The sequence below is a fragment of the Saccostrea echinata genome, unplaced genomic scaffold, assembly GCF_033153115.1.
Source record: "Saccostrea echinata isolate AGI-Se365-2 ecotype Australia unplaced genomic scaffold, CSIRO_AGI_Sech_v1 ptg000005l, whole genome shotgun sequence".
NCBI classification, from domain to species: Eukaryota; Metazoa; Mollusca; class Bivalvia; order Ostreida; family Ostreidae; genus Saccostrea; species Saccostrea echinata.
In genome coordinates this window covers 14,721,682-14,741,005 of record NW_026889754.1, presented here as the reverse complement: position 1 = coordinate 14,741,005, position 19,324 = coordinate 14,721,682, and the positions used below count along the sequence as shown (strand labels likewise).

At 34.4% G+C, this 19,324-nt stretch overlaps 1 pseudogene; it reads right to left on the bottom strand.

Annotated features, from left to right (window-relative positions):
- Positions 1-10,557: 10,557 nt before the first annotated feature.
- LOC133180079 (uncharacterized) lies at positions 10,558-11,514 on the bottom strand (annotated as a pseudogene).
- Between the last annotated feature and the right edge of the window lie 7,810 nt (positions 11,515-19,324).

Below are 19,324 nucleotides of genomic sequence, written 5' to 3'. Positions count from 1 at the left end.
TGCGACCTTTAAGTCCGGACAAGACAGACTCTGGACTTTAAGGTACCCTTTCGAAAAGACATATATTAGAAATTTTCCTGGATTTTGGTGGGATTTTTTATTCTGACCTCATCATGTCAATCTTTAGTTTCAAGTTGAGGCTTTTTGATATCATTGACAGATGCTTTTTCAATAAAAATGGAACTCGTAAATTTACTTACCTTGTCATTGGTCATTTGCATAATTACTTTGTTAAAAACATTCTGCTTGTACATACAAGTACTCTGATGTTGACATTAAAAAGAAGCTTGAGTTTCTCATTGACCATATCTATGTGGTTTTTGGGAGACCAGGTCTTCCAACAATCTATTGGAATTTCCGTGGGTACCAACTGCGCCCCGTTATTAGTAGACCTATTTTTGTATTCATACGAAGCAGATTTTGTCCAAAATCTTATACATGAAAAGAAGAATACACTTGCTGTGGCTTTCAACTCGACATTTAGATATATCGACGATGTATTGTCAATTAACAATGCTTATTTCCATTCTTATGTCGATACGATGTATCCCGGTGAGCTTGGGATAAAAGATACTACAGAGTCTGACATATTTGTTACATATTTGGATATTTTACTTGAAAAAGACGTTAATGGTAATCTAACAACCAAGCTTTATGATAAACGTGCTGACTTTAACTTTTCAATCGTCAACTTCCCTTACTTGTGCAGCAATATACCTTCATCACCTGCATACGGGGTTTATATCTCTCAGTTGATTCGATACGCAAGAGCATGCTCTACGTATGTTCAATTTCTAAAATGAGATAAATTATTGAAAAACAAGTTGATGAAACAGGAATGTCAGCAGTCTCGTTTGAAGTCATCATTTCGTAAGTTCTATGGTCGATACAATGACCTTGTCAGCAAATACAATTTATCATTGAGTCAAATGCTGACTGAGTTTTTCATACTAATTTTTAGGCCATCATTTAAACACTGAATTGTCGACGGATTTTTCCGTTATTTCCCGGTCATGACAAGGAGCACACGGCGGTTGTGACCGGTGGGCAGGGGATGCTCACTCCTCCATTACACTTGATCCCACCTCTGATGTTTTGGAGGTCCGTGTTTGCTCTGCACCTATTTTGTAATGTTTAATGGACTTTTGAGCTTGAATATTGTTCGTTATCTCCATATATTTCATTGTGAAAGCCTAAGATGCTGCATGAGACTGAAAGCCATATTTACATGTTGCAAGGATGTCACAAGTGACGCATAGTCATGCAGCCCTTAAAGTCATATGAATTCGAGACAATAATAATTCCAATTTAACACCTTTACACAGGCAGGTGCCTCGCAGACCATTGCACCAGCTGGCTGTCTAACTATACTGTAAAGGACACTGGAAAGAATACCACGAGAACATAACAAAGGGGGATTTATCACTGCAACGTGGAAAATTGTCGCTATGTGAGTAGTAGAAACAAACCAGGTACGACGCCACTGGAGGTCTCGACACAAATGGACCTTGTAAGGAACATCCTGGTCAGAAAACTATGCAACTGTCACCAATTTCTGATGCGAGAAAGAGGTACAGGGAAGAGCAGGCGAGGCTCAGGAGAGATGCAGCAGTTTCTATCCCAGGAAACACCATTGTCGGGGGTGAGACCAACGCAAGGGACCAGAAGGTGTTAGTACAAGGGAGGACACTTTCGTTGTTACCATCAGGCTCTGGGGGCCCACTTCCAAAAAACGGTACTAAAAGTTATAAATTTAAAATTTAAATCATAGACAATTTCTTTCATTTTTACCTTCAATATTAAGACGTTAAAAGAAATAAAACCTTTCCTTATTATTGTAATTCCTACTTTAATGTTTATTGTTGGCATAAATAAATGATATTATCAGGGGGAGTGTAGCAGGAAGGAATTTAGTTATAAACATTTATGCCTTGGTTTTCTTTTTCAATATTACGTTACTCTTTATGTTTTGATGCATTTTTTTGTAAACTGCCTTATTATCCATATCATTTGTTGATGTTTACAAACCTTTTTAGATAATAGCACGTCTTACTTCCATCAAATCTTTTGGATAATGTTTACGTTTGATGATCTAAATTCTCAATGGCTATCAATACGGAAGTTCACCTTTTGGATGTTACTAATATCAGTCAAAATTCATACCCTTGGGGTGTATTCACTAGATTTGAAGTTGAAAGTTTCTATTGTTCCAAAGATTTTATAAACCCTTGTAACTGTCAAGACACATGGGGAAGCCTGGAAAGCATTAATTTGCTGTTAGTTCCCTCACTTTAATAAAGGTTTATTAAGTATTTAACAGAAATATAGACTAACTTCCGAAGAAGTGGGCCTTCTATTGTATATTTCTGCTGCAAATTATAAAATCCTTTTTAAAAAATGTGAAAAAGAAAAGAATCGGGAGGATGACTCAGACAACATAGACTCTTGCTGTTTTGCCGATCTTTACAACTTACTAATCCAGAAAGTTTTGTTTATAACTAGAGAAGAACTGGTAACATTATTTTGATAGTATTTTACGGAAGTTTGAAGATCATTTATTAATTCAGTAAAAGTTGTGATCATCAAAGTGACAATCCTTTATGTTTGGTTGTAGAGTACATGGCTTGTACTGGAGGGGATCCAATTTAAGAAGAATCCATTCAGACGGAATCTGTTGGAACCATATTTATATTTTTCTTAATGTAAGCTTCAATATTTATTTTATCCTATGTGATGCTAAATTCTTCAGAATCATTGAGATAGAAATATTTCACACTTAATATTGACAGAAACTTCAAAGGTTTTTATAGGCTTAAAAAAGAAACCCTTACAGATTTTATTGATTTAGTAAATCTTTAGCGTATCCAAAACTCAGATAAGTAAGGTCACTTTTGGCCCAAAACTAGTTATCTAATTATTAATGGTAAAAATGATATTATTATAGATCACAATCAAATGAAGACAAAAAGGAAGACAATTTATAGAAGGAATTTCATTGGGTTTTCTTTGTTTAGTAAAGGGGATTAAGTGGAGGCCTTCTACTCTCCGGAGAAAACGTGGTATAGAGCAAAGGTTTTTGGGAAAAGGAAGAACCCAGAAGGTATCTTTTTTTCAATGAATTTCAAAAAAATATTATGCCGTAACTACTTGGCAAACCCTATTTTCTTTATGTAGCAGACATAGTCTTAAGCAAAAAGCTATAGTGCACTGACTTGTACTATCGGTAAAACAAAAGCATACAATACTAGATAAAGTTATTTAAAAACTCAACTTTCAAAATTTATTTGTTTATTGTTCACTCGTCCAAAAGTTCTTATGATTGAACCTAATTCTTGAAAATGTACATTACAAGTACTCTACAAATCCCTGTAATTACCTATATATATATATACCTATATAGACAAACTTGGTGTAATTTTTTTTATTTTTTTTTTTCTAATTTCTCTTGATTATAAAATATTCGTCTATTATTTATTATTATTATTAAACATTTATAGAGCGCCCTATATATTAAACTCTAAGGCGCTGTACAAGCATATTATATAAAACAAAAAAAAATTTAAAAAAAAAATTACAGCAATCATACATGAAATTATAAGATAAATATATAAAATTTCAGTGTCAACACTATACATAAAATACTAAAAAAAGATAAATAGGATGAATATTTAAAATGCAGTCACCCTGTTGTAATTAAAGGATTAAATACACAGTCTATTTACAAGTCATATGCTTTTTTAAAAAGAAAAGTTTATAGCTTTTTCTTAAAAATTTCTATTGAGTCGCATTCTCTAAGATACAAAGGAAGAGAGTTCCATAAGGTAGACGCAGCTCTGTCGAATCGTCTATTCCCATATGTCACAGTCCTTGTTGACGGAACCACTAAATCAAAGTACTGAAAGTACTACTACGAGTTGATGGTATTGATTATGTAATGTTTAAATGAGTTTAGGTTTCTAGTCCATATATGGATTATATGATATTATGTGAATTGATGAAAACTATCACTTTAAAATCGTTTCTTTTTGTTTTCTTTGAGAAATAAAATAATATGATTTTATTTACACCTTTTCCATCATGCATTCTTAACATGTATATTTATTTTTTTAATATCTACTGGAATGTATGATAATTATCACAGATCGAACCTTTAAACACAGAAAACAAATAATACTACGTTAGTTTTGGGATTTTTTGTAAAATGACAATGTAGCTTGCATTTAAACTAATTTGTATTTCTACAAAATATTAAAGTATACCATCATTGAAATGGTCACAGAGCACAGACTATCATCATTAAAACTACCGAGAATAGTTTTTGGGCAATCGATAACATTTGACAGAAATATTATATATCATGTGACTAGAAAATTTCAAATAGGGAAAAAAGAACGGCACAACTGTTGTAAAATCATATTACAGAATTAAAATAACTAAGTAGACAAAAAAAAAAGGTTTAAACACACGTATCTCAAACTTATAGGCAAAACCTACAATAGTATTACAAGTGGGGAATTATTATTTACAAATCGCGCAAAATGAATTATTTCATTAACATGCTCAGTGAATATTTTCACTGCTTTCTTAAATTGACATTTTCAATGCACATCAATATTTTCCAATTCTCGTGATTAAGTCAGTCTTGAAATTCATATCTTTTACTTTCATTTATATATGTATATTACATAATTTAATTTTTTCTCCTTGTCTTTCAAAATTTACACACATATGATATTTCAATTCTCTTGATTTAGCCACTCTTGAAATTCAACCCCCTGTGTTTTATGATCATTGATATGTACAATAAATATTTTTAATTCTCTTGATTACGCTATACTCTTGAAATTGAACTTCTTGACATTTTTAACTTAAATGGTCATTTTATATGTCATTTCGTTTGATTTAGTCACTCTAGAAATATAACTACTTGACTTTAATTGATATGCACATTTTATATATCATTTCTCTTGGTTTAGCCTTTCTTGAAATTCAACTACTTGACTTTCATTGATACAAGTATGCACGTTAAAAAATTTCAATTCTTTCGGCTTTTCGACTGAAGACTTTAAATTGTTCAAAATGGCATGATATTGACTATTTACATGATCTATCTACTGTTGAATTAATTTTATTTCTTGATCTCTTCACATTTATAAATACGCATTTCACATTTAATTTATCGGTAACACCCCACTTATTTTTTTTTTGTTTTTGTTTTTATTTATTGCCTTCAGTACTATTAATTCACTTTATAACATGATCAGCATCTCATAGCAAAACACGGCTGGACATATTAAAGGAAACCACTTTCCAGTGTAGTGCCGACAATTAATGAGATAAGAATCACAGGCGTGTTAAGTAACCATTGCTGTATTTTTAGCTTGCTGTGAAATAGATCTAGATTGTGGAAGACAGTGTTTTTAACAGGGGAAAAGAAATTGGAGCACAAATTTTCCGCTGCTGAAAAAATCTAACCCTTGTAGCAATCGAAATCTTTCATTGCTTGCACAAGAAAGAAGAACTTTAATTTCAAAATTGTTTTTACTGGTACAGCTCATTTCTTCCGTTTGAGATTAGTAATTGATTTACTTCGACCTTCTTTACTGCAAACTTCTCGCTTTGTTTACAAACATACTAGGCAGTGTTCTCTGTATTGAACGATTCGTCACTAATGCGGGAAAACTGCTCTGTTGATTAGCATAACAGCGCAAGAATTAGTTTATTTATAACCCACCAGTACGTCAATCTATTAAAAATAACCTGGTTTGTACCATATTCAACTGTTTGAATTTTCTTTAAAAATCTATTTTCAAAATACTTCTTATTATATAAAACATTGGTTTATAAATCAAAATTTTGTTTGCACGACATGTAACTTTAGTTGACCGCATGTCCCTAACACTATTTTCTTTTGCGGATGGACACAAATTCCAATAAAATTGATAATAAATATTTATGTTTATAAACACTTCAAAGCATATCAAGAAACATATTCTTGTTCTGTAGATTATTAAAAAATGTAAATAAACCAATATTATACAAGAACCCGTGCGCAAAATACTCAAACAAAAATGTGATTAGTTTCGATACATTGGGGAATCCCTTACAAGTCACATAACATGAGTTGATACCATCAACTCGTAAAAATTGGATGATTCTGAGCGTACGCTACGCGATGGTGTGTACGGCTCAATTAGTTCGCAAATATATGTTGGAGCTTGTCCGTGGAGTGCTTTGTATGCATAGACAAGAGTCTTAAATTGGCAACGAAACTCTACCGGCAGCCAGTGAAGACCGATCAAAACAGGAGTTATATGGTCAATTTCAACTTTGACAATGTTATTGTGCGCGCAGCTATGTTTTGTACACGTTGAAGCTTGTTTGTAAGTTGTTTGTTAGTTCCGACAAGTAAAGCATTCCCGTAATCCAAACGGGATGTAATTAATGAATTAACAAGCGTTTTGCATGCATCTGTATGTAGTTTCTAATACGTCCAATGTTTCTTAGGTGGAAATAACATGATTTAGATAGTGCATTGCATTGTTTTTCCATTGTTATCGACGTATCGAAATATGTCCCAAGATTTTTAACAAAGGGGGTGTTATGGATGATGTTGTTTCCAAATGAAAGACTGAAACCTTCAATTTCAACTGATCTGGTCTTAGGCGCAAATATCATGAGTTCCGTTTTTTCCTGGTTAAGTTTAAGCACATTTACATTCATCCAGTTTTGTATGTCATTGAGGCATGCAGTTAGACGAATGGAGATATTATTCCAATTATCCCGGGGCTCAATCATGATGTACATCTGAGTATCGTCTGCATAGTAATGATAGTTCATGTTGTTTCTGTAACAAATTTCCCCGATTAGTTTTGCATACATGCAGTAAATCATGGGCCCGAGTACCGTACCCTGGGGCACACCAATCTTGAGAGATTTTGGTTCCGATAATGTTGAACCTATCGAAACGCGTTGTGATCTATCGCTCAGATACGACTGTAGCCACTGAAGGGCTGAACCGGCTATCCCGTAGGAGTATTCTAGTCGACGGAAAAGTATATCGTGATCGATGACATCGAACGCCGCGGATAAATCAAGCATGAGTAGCACAGCACAACATCCTTTGTCAAGAAGTACCGAAATGTGATGATGAACTCTAAGAAAAGTCGAATATTTCAGTAATAATACATTTTATAGAATGAAATAAATGGAGATAACGAACAGTATTTAAGCTTTAAAGTCCATTACACAATTCAAAATAGGAGCAGAGCAAACACGGGCCTTCAAAACAAGACTTTCAGTGCAACTTTGTTCTTTTGAATGGACCACATCCATATCTTCAATAGATTTGGCATCATTAAGGACAAACATCTGTCCTGCCAATTACCAGCGACTTGATGAAAATGAGACCTCATTTATATGATAACCAAAGAGGTAGAGGAGAGTTCAGATGACATGGGAGAACCGTAACAGAGGTGACTCAGACTTTGGTCCGGGTAATTTTATTTAAGAAATTATTTAAGTCCGCGTTATCGTGAATGTTGCAGGATAACCTCCGAGGTGGGGAAATGTGTCTGAAATATAAAAGCCTCGGCTTTTATATTTCAGACAACATTTCGAGACCGAGGACGTTATCCTGCATCACACATGACAACAAGGATTTTATTTCTATTCTACTAACAGCTCTAAATACGGCTGATCATTTCGTCTATAGAGAAACGAATTAGGTCAAAATGTCACAATTCCGTTGTTCCATTTAACACCAGAGGTCAATTTGCAAAATCACGGAGTGTAAATGTTCTGGGGAGGTCCGTGTAACAGCCCCAATTAGCAATAAAAATGGATATTTATCAGCTATGTTCAGGCAGTACACACTGTTTAGACTGCGTAAGACGACACATCGAAATGGTCTTAATAAGTACTTGATTCTACAGGGAAGTATTTATTTCAACTGCTGTGCAATCACAAATTTACAGGGGGTTTAATTTTCGTTCTTTTCGAGGTATGGAGAGACCCACGAATTCATGACCACCACGAAATGTTAAATTTAATATGCATCACTACTCAACACTTCTCTAACCACGTAATCAACTTCCCACAAATTAACATTTTTTTTTTAATTTGCCCTCACGAAAATATGTGATTTTACAGTGTACAGGTTTGACATGTGTTTCTAACCTGATAATTTTTTGATGACGTTCGTGATTTATTCCTTGGCATTTCTTTGATCTCGCCAATTACTGATAACAGAATCAAATCTTTTTATAGTCACCTACTCAAGTAGACCTAATTGGAATCGAACTATTAATGAAGAAATATTAGTGTATTGAAACCTATGGAAAAGGTAATTTTTTTCCATTAAGAGGCAAAAGGCTATATGTACAAGAAACAAAGAAAAAATTGTCACAAATTAAAATTTATAAACTTGGTGTACACTATTTCAATAAACTTTACAAGATATTAAATAGTGTTGTTACTATATAATACACAAATATTGTTTCCGATTTAATTTTGAAATTCAAAATGTTCAAATTATATAATGCATCATTACAGGTTGCAGATATCTCGAAATCAAGGGAAAAGAAACAAAAAAAGCCTAATTCTTTTGACAAAAAAGGATCCAAGCAATGATAAGAGGAGCATGTGGGGTTTTGGAGTTGAACTCTTCGATTCGTCATGTTGCCCCTATCAGAAGACCAATCCCGCCTCTAATTTGAGTTCAAGTAATGGAATTCGAAAGTAAATTCGTCAAATTTTTGGTATAATAAAAAACTAGACACTAACACATGTACGAGTACATAATACTTATTTTTTGCCACTTTTTGAAGTGACTTTGAGACCACTCCCTTTGCCCAAGGACGATGTCTTGAACATTTTAAATCCACAACAGGGGACGACAGGGGGAGTCAGAGTCGACAGAGACAACGACAGGGAACGACAGGGAGTGAACAAGATAGTCAAAGACAACGACAGGGGATCATAGGAGAAAGTCAGTGAGCGACAGGAAAATGCCAGGACTGACAGGGGATTTTTAGAAATCTAAGGGGGAGGGGGGATTAATTCAGTAGTGTAAATGAAATGTTTTTTCCTTTCAATTATTTCGGATCATTTAGAGTATACGTATAATTTTTGATATTAGATAATTTAAAAAATGACCTTTTTTCAATTCTTAAAACGAGGCACTAATGTTAACGCAGACTACGAAGTTGTTCACCGTCATTACTGTACAGACCGATGCTATAGTCTTCAGTGAGTATGTATATATGTTTTTCAGCATGTGGATTATAGCAAGCTTTAAGTTAATTATTTTTCAGTGTACTTAAGAAAAGGTAAATTACCCTGTACACAGTAGTTTTTTTTCTAGGCCATTGTCAGCGCTCGCTCCGTGATCGGGAGGTCGTGAGTTCGAATCTCGGCCGCGACAGACCTAAGTCGATAAAAAATAGGTAGCAACTGTTCCTTCGCCATGCGCTCGGCACTTTGGAGTGAAAGTTGCGGGTCTTTCGGATGAGACCTTAAAAACCGAGGCCCCGTGTCACGGCAGGCGTTGGCACGATAAAGATCCCTCACTGCTCAATGGCCCTGAGTGCCGAGTAAAGGTCAAAATTTGAAGCCCTTCACCGGTATATGGTGACGTCTCTATATGAGTGAAAAATTCTCGAATGGGACGTAAAAACAATATACAATATACAATCTAGGCCATTGTCTGAAGTAGGAAACATATCTTTTATGCAATGGTTATATTTGTAGACACCGTCAAAAATAGGTGAATGATATAGCTCTGGAGATTGAAGAATCTCCAAAAGCATCTGCAAAAGAATCATGGGATCCAAAGACAAGGCACAATCATCTTCCAGAATGTGAAAACAAGGTGGAAGAAAAACATGCATTATTATCATCATGGATGAAATATAGAAAACCGGAAAGATGCTCTGTTGAGTAATGCAAGAAATATGGCACCCTTTTGACAGATCACAAGAAACATTTAAGATCTGTGCAAAATGTTACCAGTCCTGAATACAATTCTCTGTATGATAATTAAGTCTCAAATAATCATTTAAATGGTTCAATATAAGTCATAGGACACAAGTCACAGGACATAAATGCTGCTATCCCCCACTTTTGCAAAAGTAAGTTGACCTTAGATCTCTTATCAAACTTACCACTAGAAGTTTTTCTCTTTTTTTACCACTACAAGTTTTTCTTTTTTTTCGACAACCCTTCTAGACTTTCTCCCATTTAGCCTTTATGCTTTGATTTGTTTTTGGATCTTTTGGTTCTCATCAGTTGCCCAGTTCTGTGTCTATGTTTTCTTTATCATCCTTATCACTATTTAATCGCTTTTTTGGCATCACTGCTTTCCTTTTGTCTTTTTTTGTCACCATTGCCTCTGTATATTCATTCGTTGTCTCTTTATTCTCCTTCGTCACCTCTACAATTTCCTTTCCTGCATTTGCATCTTGTTTCGTCTTAAATAAAGTAATCTTCTTTGACTGATAGGCAGATACATAATCAGAATTCAGGCAAGTTTCAAATATACCTTTCACCTAGTTTGATCAAGTATGGTTCTATTGTGTTTTCAATATTGTGCAGTTTCCTTGTATTTGGGATTGGTTCGACATTTGTCTCTGGCCGATTTCTTGGAATTTCATTTCCTTTTACAAAGAAAAAGTTTCTTTTTGTGTATGGTTCATCTAATATCAACTTCTCTTGACAGAATTCAAAGAGGTCTTTGGTGTTATTTATAACAACTTTCTTCCCTATAACAACTCGATCCACAGCTCTATTTATAACACCTATCTCAGCATCATATGCACTTTTTCCATGTTCAGAACCAAAAAATGTCTTGATATTTGTACTTCTTTGAGAGACAAGTCTGCAAAAGGGTCCCTTAGACTTATACTGGGAGGAACACCCATCAGAGAAAATAACCAGTTTTACAGGTGCTGCATCTAGCTAATCCTTAATGTGATTATCTACTTAGGATTTGTAAAAGTCTACAGCATGGTAGTCATGATTGAGGTCCTCAGAGAGTATAATACATACCAGGCCATCTCCCTTTTGATAATAATTACAATAGGATGCACGGTTATTTGGGAATTGGCATATAAAGCTGCTTTGATTTCTTCTTGGTAGTTAATCCCTTTATTTTTAGCGAAGTCCATCACTTGAAGAATCCAGTTCTCAGGCAGATTGTCATTTATTAAAGAGAATTGTTCTTATAGCCACTGAGCTGTGTGTAAATGTTTTAAAAAAGTTGTTCTTTGGGCTAGATTCAGGATATCAGTTCATGTAACTTCATGTAACAACTCCTTCTTCCTGCCAGTTTTTGCTACCAGTACTGCTTTGCCGTCAACTCGTTCCCATCCATTCCATGTCAGCTCTTTGTCCTCCGGTATTTCCTTGTAAATATTTTCTAATGTTTTATTATAGTTAATGCATTTACCACATGTTCCTTGAATGCATTCTACAGCAAAAAAAGTGGTGACTGGATGGCTTGGGGCACAAAAGCATTTCTAACAAGTTAGCTTCATTAACTTTTTTTTTTTTTGCGGGATGACTTCTTGGCAAGTTCTAACATTTTGTTTCTTATATTTAGGCAATATCTGCACATACAATACTATCTGTGCTCTAGTAAGTATTCGTACATTTCTTAGGCGGAGTGCGGCAAAGGTGCTGAAACCTACGGTTTCCCGATTGTTTTCGCTTTTGTATTTATTGTATGCTTCTTTAACATGTAGGCCATCTTTGGTGGCATAACGCCGTTGTGGAACAACTCTCGAAATATCTGGTCTGGTGTAAAATGCTCGTATCCTTTTCACATTTATGCGTGTTCGTTTCTCTAACTTTAATCTCAACGATAATGTTCGTCTGTTAATTTTCAGTCTTTCTGAAAGATACTTCTTACTATATCCCTTCCTCAACAGCACCAATTACTGCAGACTTCCCTTGCAAGTTTTTTTTTCCAGTTCATCAACATGTTGTGTTTGGCTTAAATTTGGAGACTGCTCCGCTGTTTTTATTTGTTATCAAACTCTGTATTTCCCCTTTCTTTTCGTGGCCCGCGTGGGGCAGTGGTTAGAGCGTCTGCTCTAGAATCGCGAAGTAAGGAGTTGATCCTTACGTCGCGGGTTCGAATCCCACTGTGGGACGTGGAGACCGGTCCTTCGGATGAGACCGTATAAACTGAGGTCCCGTGTCGCAGTATTTCCTGCACGAAAAAGACCTCTCACTGCTCAATGGCCGTGAGTGCCGAGTATAGGACAAAATTTGCAGCTCTCCACCGGCAAGTGGTGGCGTCTCCATATGAGTGAAAAATTATCGAGAGGGACGTTAAACAACATACACTCAATCAATCAATCCCCTATCTTTTCTGTCAGACTGTCTCTTTGCATGCTTCCTTTCTCTTTCTTTTTTATCCAATTCTTCTTCCGAGATTTCATCTTTAATCGACAAAGTCTTTGTTTCTCTCTATTCTCTTCTTTATTGAACACTATTTCTATTCAAAACTATTTCTTGTGGCAAATGTGTTTGCTTTCCGAGATTTTGCAGTAACTGTTGAATATGCTGTGTGGTTCCCTTCAGAATTCTTCTTGAGTCTGTTCTCCATGTATTTTTGCTTGACGCTTTCTCTGCTATGCAAACTGATGTTCCTTTCCCTCTAAAGCATCTTTAGGAGGTTTTTCTTGGAAAGTTGTTTTTTCAAGTTCTCTTTGGACTTCTTGCATCGTTCGTTTTGTCTTCGAAGATAACTCTTTATCTGGCTGTTCATTTTTAAACTATTTTCTATACTCTGTAGCACGGTGTACTTTTTTTGTTCTACCTGTAAAAACAAGCAAAGTGAGTGAAATCAACCATTTAAACATTGATGGTAAAACAAGAATTACATGACAGGGACTTGAATAATTTGAATTCAAACTGAGAAGATGTTAAAAGGAATGATTTTAATTCACAATCAAATGAGTGCTAAGTACTTAGTACTTTGTTCCTCTTCATCATTATTATCAAAATATTTTAATTCATTGTTTCTAATTTGTCACAAGAAATCAATTTACAATATCGTCAGGATAAAAGAACTCTAAGAAATTCTGCATTAAATATAAAGTGGTAAATTGAGTGAAATAATATATTACGTAACAATAAAATACATACGTATGTGTTTTTGCATGAAGTATTTCGTAAAAAAAAATCTTGTCCAAAAATTATATTTCCTGATCCTGAATATTGTATATAATTTTCATCAAAAGCATCAGAGCATGACAGACAGACAGAAAAAAGACAGTGTTAAGAGGAGTCAATGCTTTGCTGGTTGTGCAAGTTCAGTTAAATTGTATCATAAAATTCTACATGTTCTGCCATGTCTTCCATAAAAATCAAAGGAAGAAGAATTCAACATATTTATTTTTTTGTAAATTAATGTGAAATTTATGTGATGAAATTCTGAAATGTTCATTAATTAACAGTCTCACTTTCACCTTTATTATTTTGGTCTTAAAATACACACATTAAAATTATTCATACAATTTAAGTTTCAGATCATTGAAATTTATGCAACAATCTTTGTAGTCAATCCACACTGGATGCACTATAGATGATCATTGGTGAAGAAATACTAGTGGCTGAATGTACTGAGGAAAATAACAATGTTCTGACTTGTTGCTTTACTACAGGTGGGGATAGTGCAGCATCTTAAGGAGCATCTTAAAATCAAGGAAAACCTTTTGAAAGCCAATAAAATTAAGAATAACCTCGAATCGTATATGGGGAAAAACATGACCCCTATATTGACCAGAGGCAGTGACGCTGATATGTGTTAGGTAAATGACCAAATATTTTATGTTCACATTCACATTGTGCTATAGGAGCATCAAAGTTGACTGGTTCTCAAACTAACTCGTACGTGATCCTAAAGTAAACCACTCGCCCGCGTGGCGCAGTGGTTAGAGCGTCTACTCTAGAGTTGCGAAGTAAGGAGTTGATCCTTACGCCACGGGTTCGAATCCACCTGTGGGAGGACGGATGTCTTTCTACACCCCAGTTCAATATGTTGTGGACGACTGTGGAGGTAGTGAATCAGAGATTGTTTAAAGTCTGAGCCATGAGCACGAACAGCACCATGAGTGTTGGGTTCTCGCATTCAGTGTATTAATAAACAACACTATATAGCCGTATAAACAAACCAGTGAACTGTTTATATTAACTTAACTTATTAGGGCCCCGCAAGGATTTGCGGGTGCCCTATAGTAATCACTCTGTCTGTCTGTCCGTCTTTCATTCTTCCGTCCACAAATTTTCTGGGTTTTTTTCCAATAACTTTTTTTGTAGTTGACCAATTAAGTTCAAATTTGGTATGTTGGTTGAAGAGGAAGACATATTTTAATGCTAAGTTTGGTTCTCTATGTCATCCACTTTGGAGCTGGGATGGTGGGGTAGATTACTTAACTTTACATTAGAATGAATGCCAGGGCAAAGAGAGACAACTGCTGAGAATGTTCCTATTGTAAACTGTGAAAGCTGCAACTAGTCCCATGGGATTAATTAAAACCTCTGTCTGCAAATGAAGTTTGTTTTGAAATTAAGGTCAATTCTGAATGATTTACATTCTCTGAAATGTGGATTTAAATAATGTTCATACTTTATTTTGGTAAAATACACAATGAGTTATGATTTTATTAAAAACTAAAAACAAGATATACATAAAGATATGGGGTTTTTTTGTTTTTATTTTTATTTACTTATTTTATTTATTTATTTATTTATTCATTTTTTTTTTTTTGCTGCCGTATGTAAATTCAAGAATACTAATAATTTTAACAGGTAGTCCAATAATAAACTCATTCTATCATTACTGAAAAAGTTCTTATTGTAAACTTGGAAGAAAAGAATGTGAGAGCAGTACAATTAATCCCCTGGGATTAATTATCTTGTCTAGGGCAGAAAATTTTCCAGGCTTATCTTTGTCACTTTAAGATAAATTAACATTTGTCTGCAACTGATGTATGTTTTGAAGTTAAGGTCAAGCCTGGGTGATATTTGCATTCACTGAAGGCTGGCATTTTATAAAACACATGCTTTATTCTTGTTTAAATATACATTTAATTGAGTTATTATAGATATGATTTTTTTACTGCCTTATGTAAATACTGGGATACTCTTTACAGGTTGTTGGATATTTATGAATTATCTTGAAACTTTATAAATACAGTTGTTATTACATATTCTTCTTCATATATTTTTCAATTTTTGTAATCAATTAAAATTCTCATTCTATAAGCTGCACCCTTATTTTTACCCCTGGGCGGGGCCCTTGCTGACTGGTCAGTTTTCTAGTTATTATTTATTAACAATTTCCCTATCAGAATACGCCATGTCTGGGAATGCTAAGTTTCCTAACCTCATAAATGCAAATCCATAATCTGAAGGGCTTTCATTTTGTTTTCTTAGACGCGATCTAAATTCTACTCTATGTGCGACAACTAATTATTTAGGACAAAACCTGCTACATAAAATAGACTTAAGGTTGTCATATCTTTTCTCTGATCTTGAGATAGATCACCTAGAATTTTCTGTGCCTCCCCCCTTAATGACATAACTAATTGCTGAGACTTCTCTTCATATGACCAATTATTCCAGTCAGACACTTATTCAAAATGAACTAAGTAATCTTGCAATGCTACATTTCTTCCATCAAACTTGTCTGGTTCTTTTTCTTTACGTTTAGGTCAGCTGGGATTTACAGGGGTACTTGGCAGTGTAGACATGTTTGTCTGTGACCTACTCAGATTCTCACTCCTGTCATTCTGTGCAAACTTTATTGGTGCAGGTGAGGTACTCAAACTCTGTTTCTCTCAAGCTGTCTAAGGAAGTCACTGTCTCTCTTGCAACTTCATTCTGACGTTCACTCATGCCCCTATAATTACCTTCAGCAAACGATACATGATGTATTAGTCTTAAGAGTTTTCTCCAACTCATGCTTACATCTCTCATAGTCAGTAGTGAGGTGTTGCAGCACTTGTTCTAAATCTGAAATCTGTGAACTCATGCTAGGATTTAATACTCTCATGCATCTCAATCTCACTCACAGGAGAGAACAAATAGGGCTGATTGACTTGTCATAAGCTTACTTCTAGCACCTTGATTAGAACTTAACCTATCAACTCTAGGGGTTGATGTAGCTCTTCCTATGCTATCAGAACCTGAATTTAGCGAAGTCATGGTTTCTATTCAGATATCCTCGTCACGGCACCAAAAAGTATGTAACTGGAAGTAGAACTCTTAAATGATTAATTTAACAAAGTTACTAGCCAACTTGGCTTATAGCAGTAGACTATCTCCTGTTATGTCCGTAAACCCAGGTAAGGGGATATCTGAACTATGATCAACGCTAATTGAAAACACAGTTGTAACTTTTATAAATTTTAGAAAGTGAGAATTAACGTTTGCAAATGATAACAAATAATAAATTCTAGTCCAAATTTAACCAAGAATAAAGGGAGGAATGTGGAGAACCTATGAAAATAATTCATGTCCCTACTGAGCTTTCATACTTATGAAAAAGGTCAAAATTCCTATAAAAACTGCTATAAATGTCATTGAGTTGGGAAAATGTAAGGGAAATGAGCTAATCAGCCAATATGAACGCTACTAATCAACACTCTAGAGTTGAACTTTAATAATGCTGAATCTGGACTCTAAAAATATCTAACCCAGAAAATAAATAACACCAAAAATAAATAGTAAATGATTCTAGGAATTACACCTGTTATCTGCAAATCCCTAGAAGGCTGGACTTGGAAAGGGGAAAATAAATTAGCTCTAGAAAACTTACATCGAAACTGTTTCCTAACAAAAACCTAGAACTTGTGAAAAAAGTGAAGCTAAAGCTAGCTAAGACCTAAAGTACTGTAAAACCATGAGGTTTTCTTAGCAATCTAAGGTACTAATCAAATAGTGCTCATAAACTATGAGGTTTTCTTATCACAGTAAAGAGGAACTAACCATGAGGTTGTGTTCCCCAACCCAAGTGAAGAAAACTACACGAACACGGATTTAAATACCCTAGCTATAGGCCCAAAAATAAAAGCCAGTGACTATCAAAGATTCTACAGCTAAGTTAAGCAATCAGAACACAGCTATCAAAAGTACTATGGAAAGACTCCCAACATGGAGAACACTTCCTGTTAAAAAAGTAAAACGTGGAATGTCAATACATGTCCTAACTTATAAAAGACAAATTATATAGGGGTTTTACGTAAGAAACAACTGAAAACATAAGGTAAATAGAATTATCAGACTGAAATATCAGCAAATACTTCTAAAATATAATTTACGAAACGAGGGCTATAAAATAAAAACTAAACCACTACACTTATATAATCTTTTCAAAAGTGACTAAATTTGTTTTGCCTGTTTTTGTGGAAATGGGGTATTACATGTAAATGCTAGTGTTTATAAATTCTACATTATAGGATTTAAGAAATAAAAAAATTGAGTGATTCTTAAAAGACCTTCAATGTTGACAGACGGTTAAAGAGAAATCACAATAGGCTAACAAAATGTCCCAAGTTCAATACAATCATTCATTGTTTTCAGGTCTCTTCAGTTCCAGTCTGTAAACATGCAGTTAAAAGAAATACCAGAATTAAATACAGAAAAACATTCAGATAATTTATGCAAGGAATATTTCTTAGATTTGTACAGGTTATTGATGTGTAAATCACATACACTTCTTATATTTCACGAAACACACTAAAACTTAGTGAACAAGAGGCCCAGGGGCCACATTGCTTATCTTAGCACTGTGGCTAGGAAAAAAGCAAAAATCAGTTAAGTATTAGGGTTAGGGTTAGGTACCTATTTTTGTGCTATTTCAAAAAAGCAAAAATCAGTTTTAGTATTAGGGTTAGGGTTAGGTACCTATTTTTGTGCTATTTCAAATTAACCTTAGTTTCCTTGTAAATGAAATGATCACTGTCATGGTCAAATTGTATGCTAAATTAATTCTTAAGTTTATATATTTAGGTTTTGAGTGTGATATTTAACTCTTCATCCATTTCTGTTTTTCAGTTTCCTATTGATCTTTTTGATTGCAGTGAGACAAAAACAACTGATGTTATTGAACTTCTGTCAGATCTTCAAAGGAAATATGTTCCTCGGAGAAATCAAGAGATAGTTGAACCCTTGTTTTTTGATGGTAAGATTTGGCTCAAAAAATTAGTGACAACCCTAACAAAAAAATACTATAGTTAACTATAGTTTACTATAGTTAACTATAGCGATAACTTTGACACTTTGAAAACTAAAGTTAACTATAGTGATAACTCTGACACTTTGATTTACTATAGTGATAACTATGAACACTTTGAAAAACGATAGTGATCACTATGAAAACTTTGATTTACTATGGATAAAACTTTGATTTACTATAGCGATCACTTTGAAAACTTTGAATTACTACAATATTAACTTTGAAACTTTTATTTACTATAGTTAACTATAGTAAACTATAGTAAATTATAGTTATCTATAGTTTACTATAGTATTTTTTTGTTAGGGAATCTGAGATTAAACATAGTACCCTAAACAGGAACACGTTAAGTTCCTTTACAGTACCGTTATCAGAGACCTTTAAAGTTAAGCACTAAAATTGGTTCGTTGTCATGACCTCACAGGTGAGATTAAGATAATGTCCGTCCGGTGTCATTCAAAACATACAAGAATTTTTACTGAATGCATAAAAAAATCATGTTTTTATTCAATTCCAGGAATACACTTAAGTATTGGGAAACAGATACAGCATTCAGTATTCATGACAAAAAGCCATATCTCTGTTATCCTATATATATTCCGAGTAGTCTTGATTGGCGAATACATACTAAGGTGTAAAAGGATGGATGTGCGGTGAAAAATTATATATTTTTCGTCGTCAATTTATTTAAAAAGCACTTTAATTTCGTAGTTTGAAAAGTAGCTCTATTTTCATTTTATTTGACGTATTACAGACTTTTGCAGAATGCATAGTATATGAGAACTTGACATTTATAAGCAAAATGTCCGTTGTCAGTACATGTTAAGTTGATATGGTCCGGTGTCACTTGTCTTAATATGCAAGTCTGTCTATGAAATGGTGCGCAAATGATCAGATTTTATTCTTAAGGCACATAATACCGGGAGAGGGGGTGGTCCCCAACTTATACCGTTTATTTAATTAGTATGAAAGTATTCTTTGAAAGGTCGGTTGCCCCAACCCCTTCCCCCCGCTTTTTGTTTCAGTAGAGTCAATTCTCTCGTCCAAGAAGTCGGAAATTAAGCCACCCCCTAAATG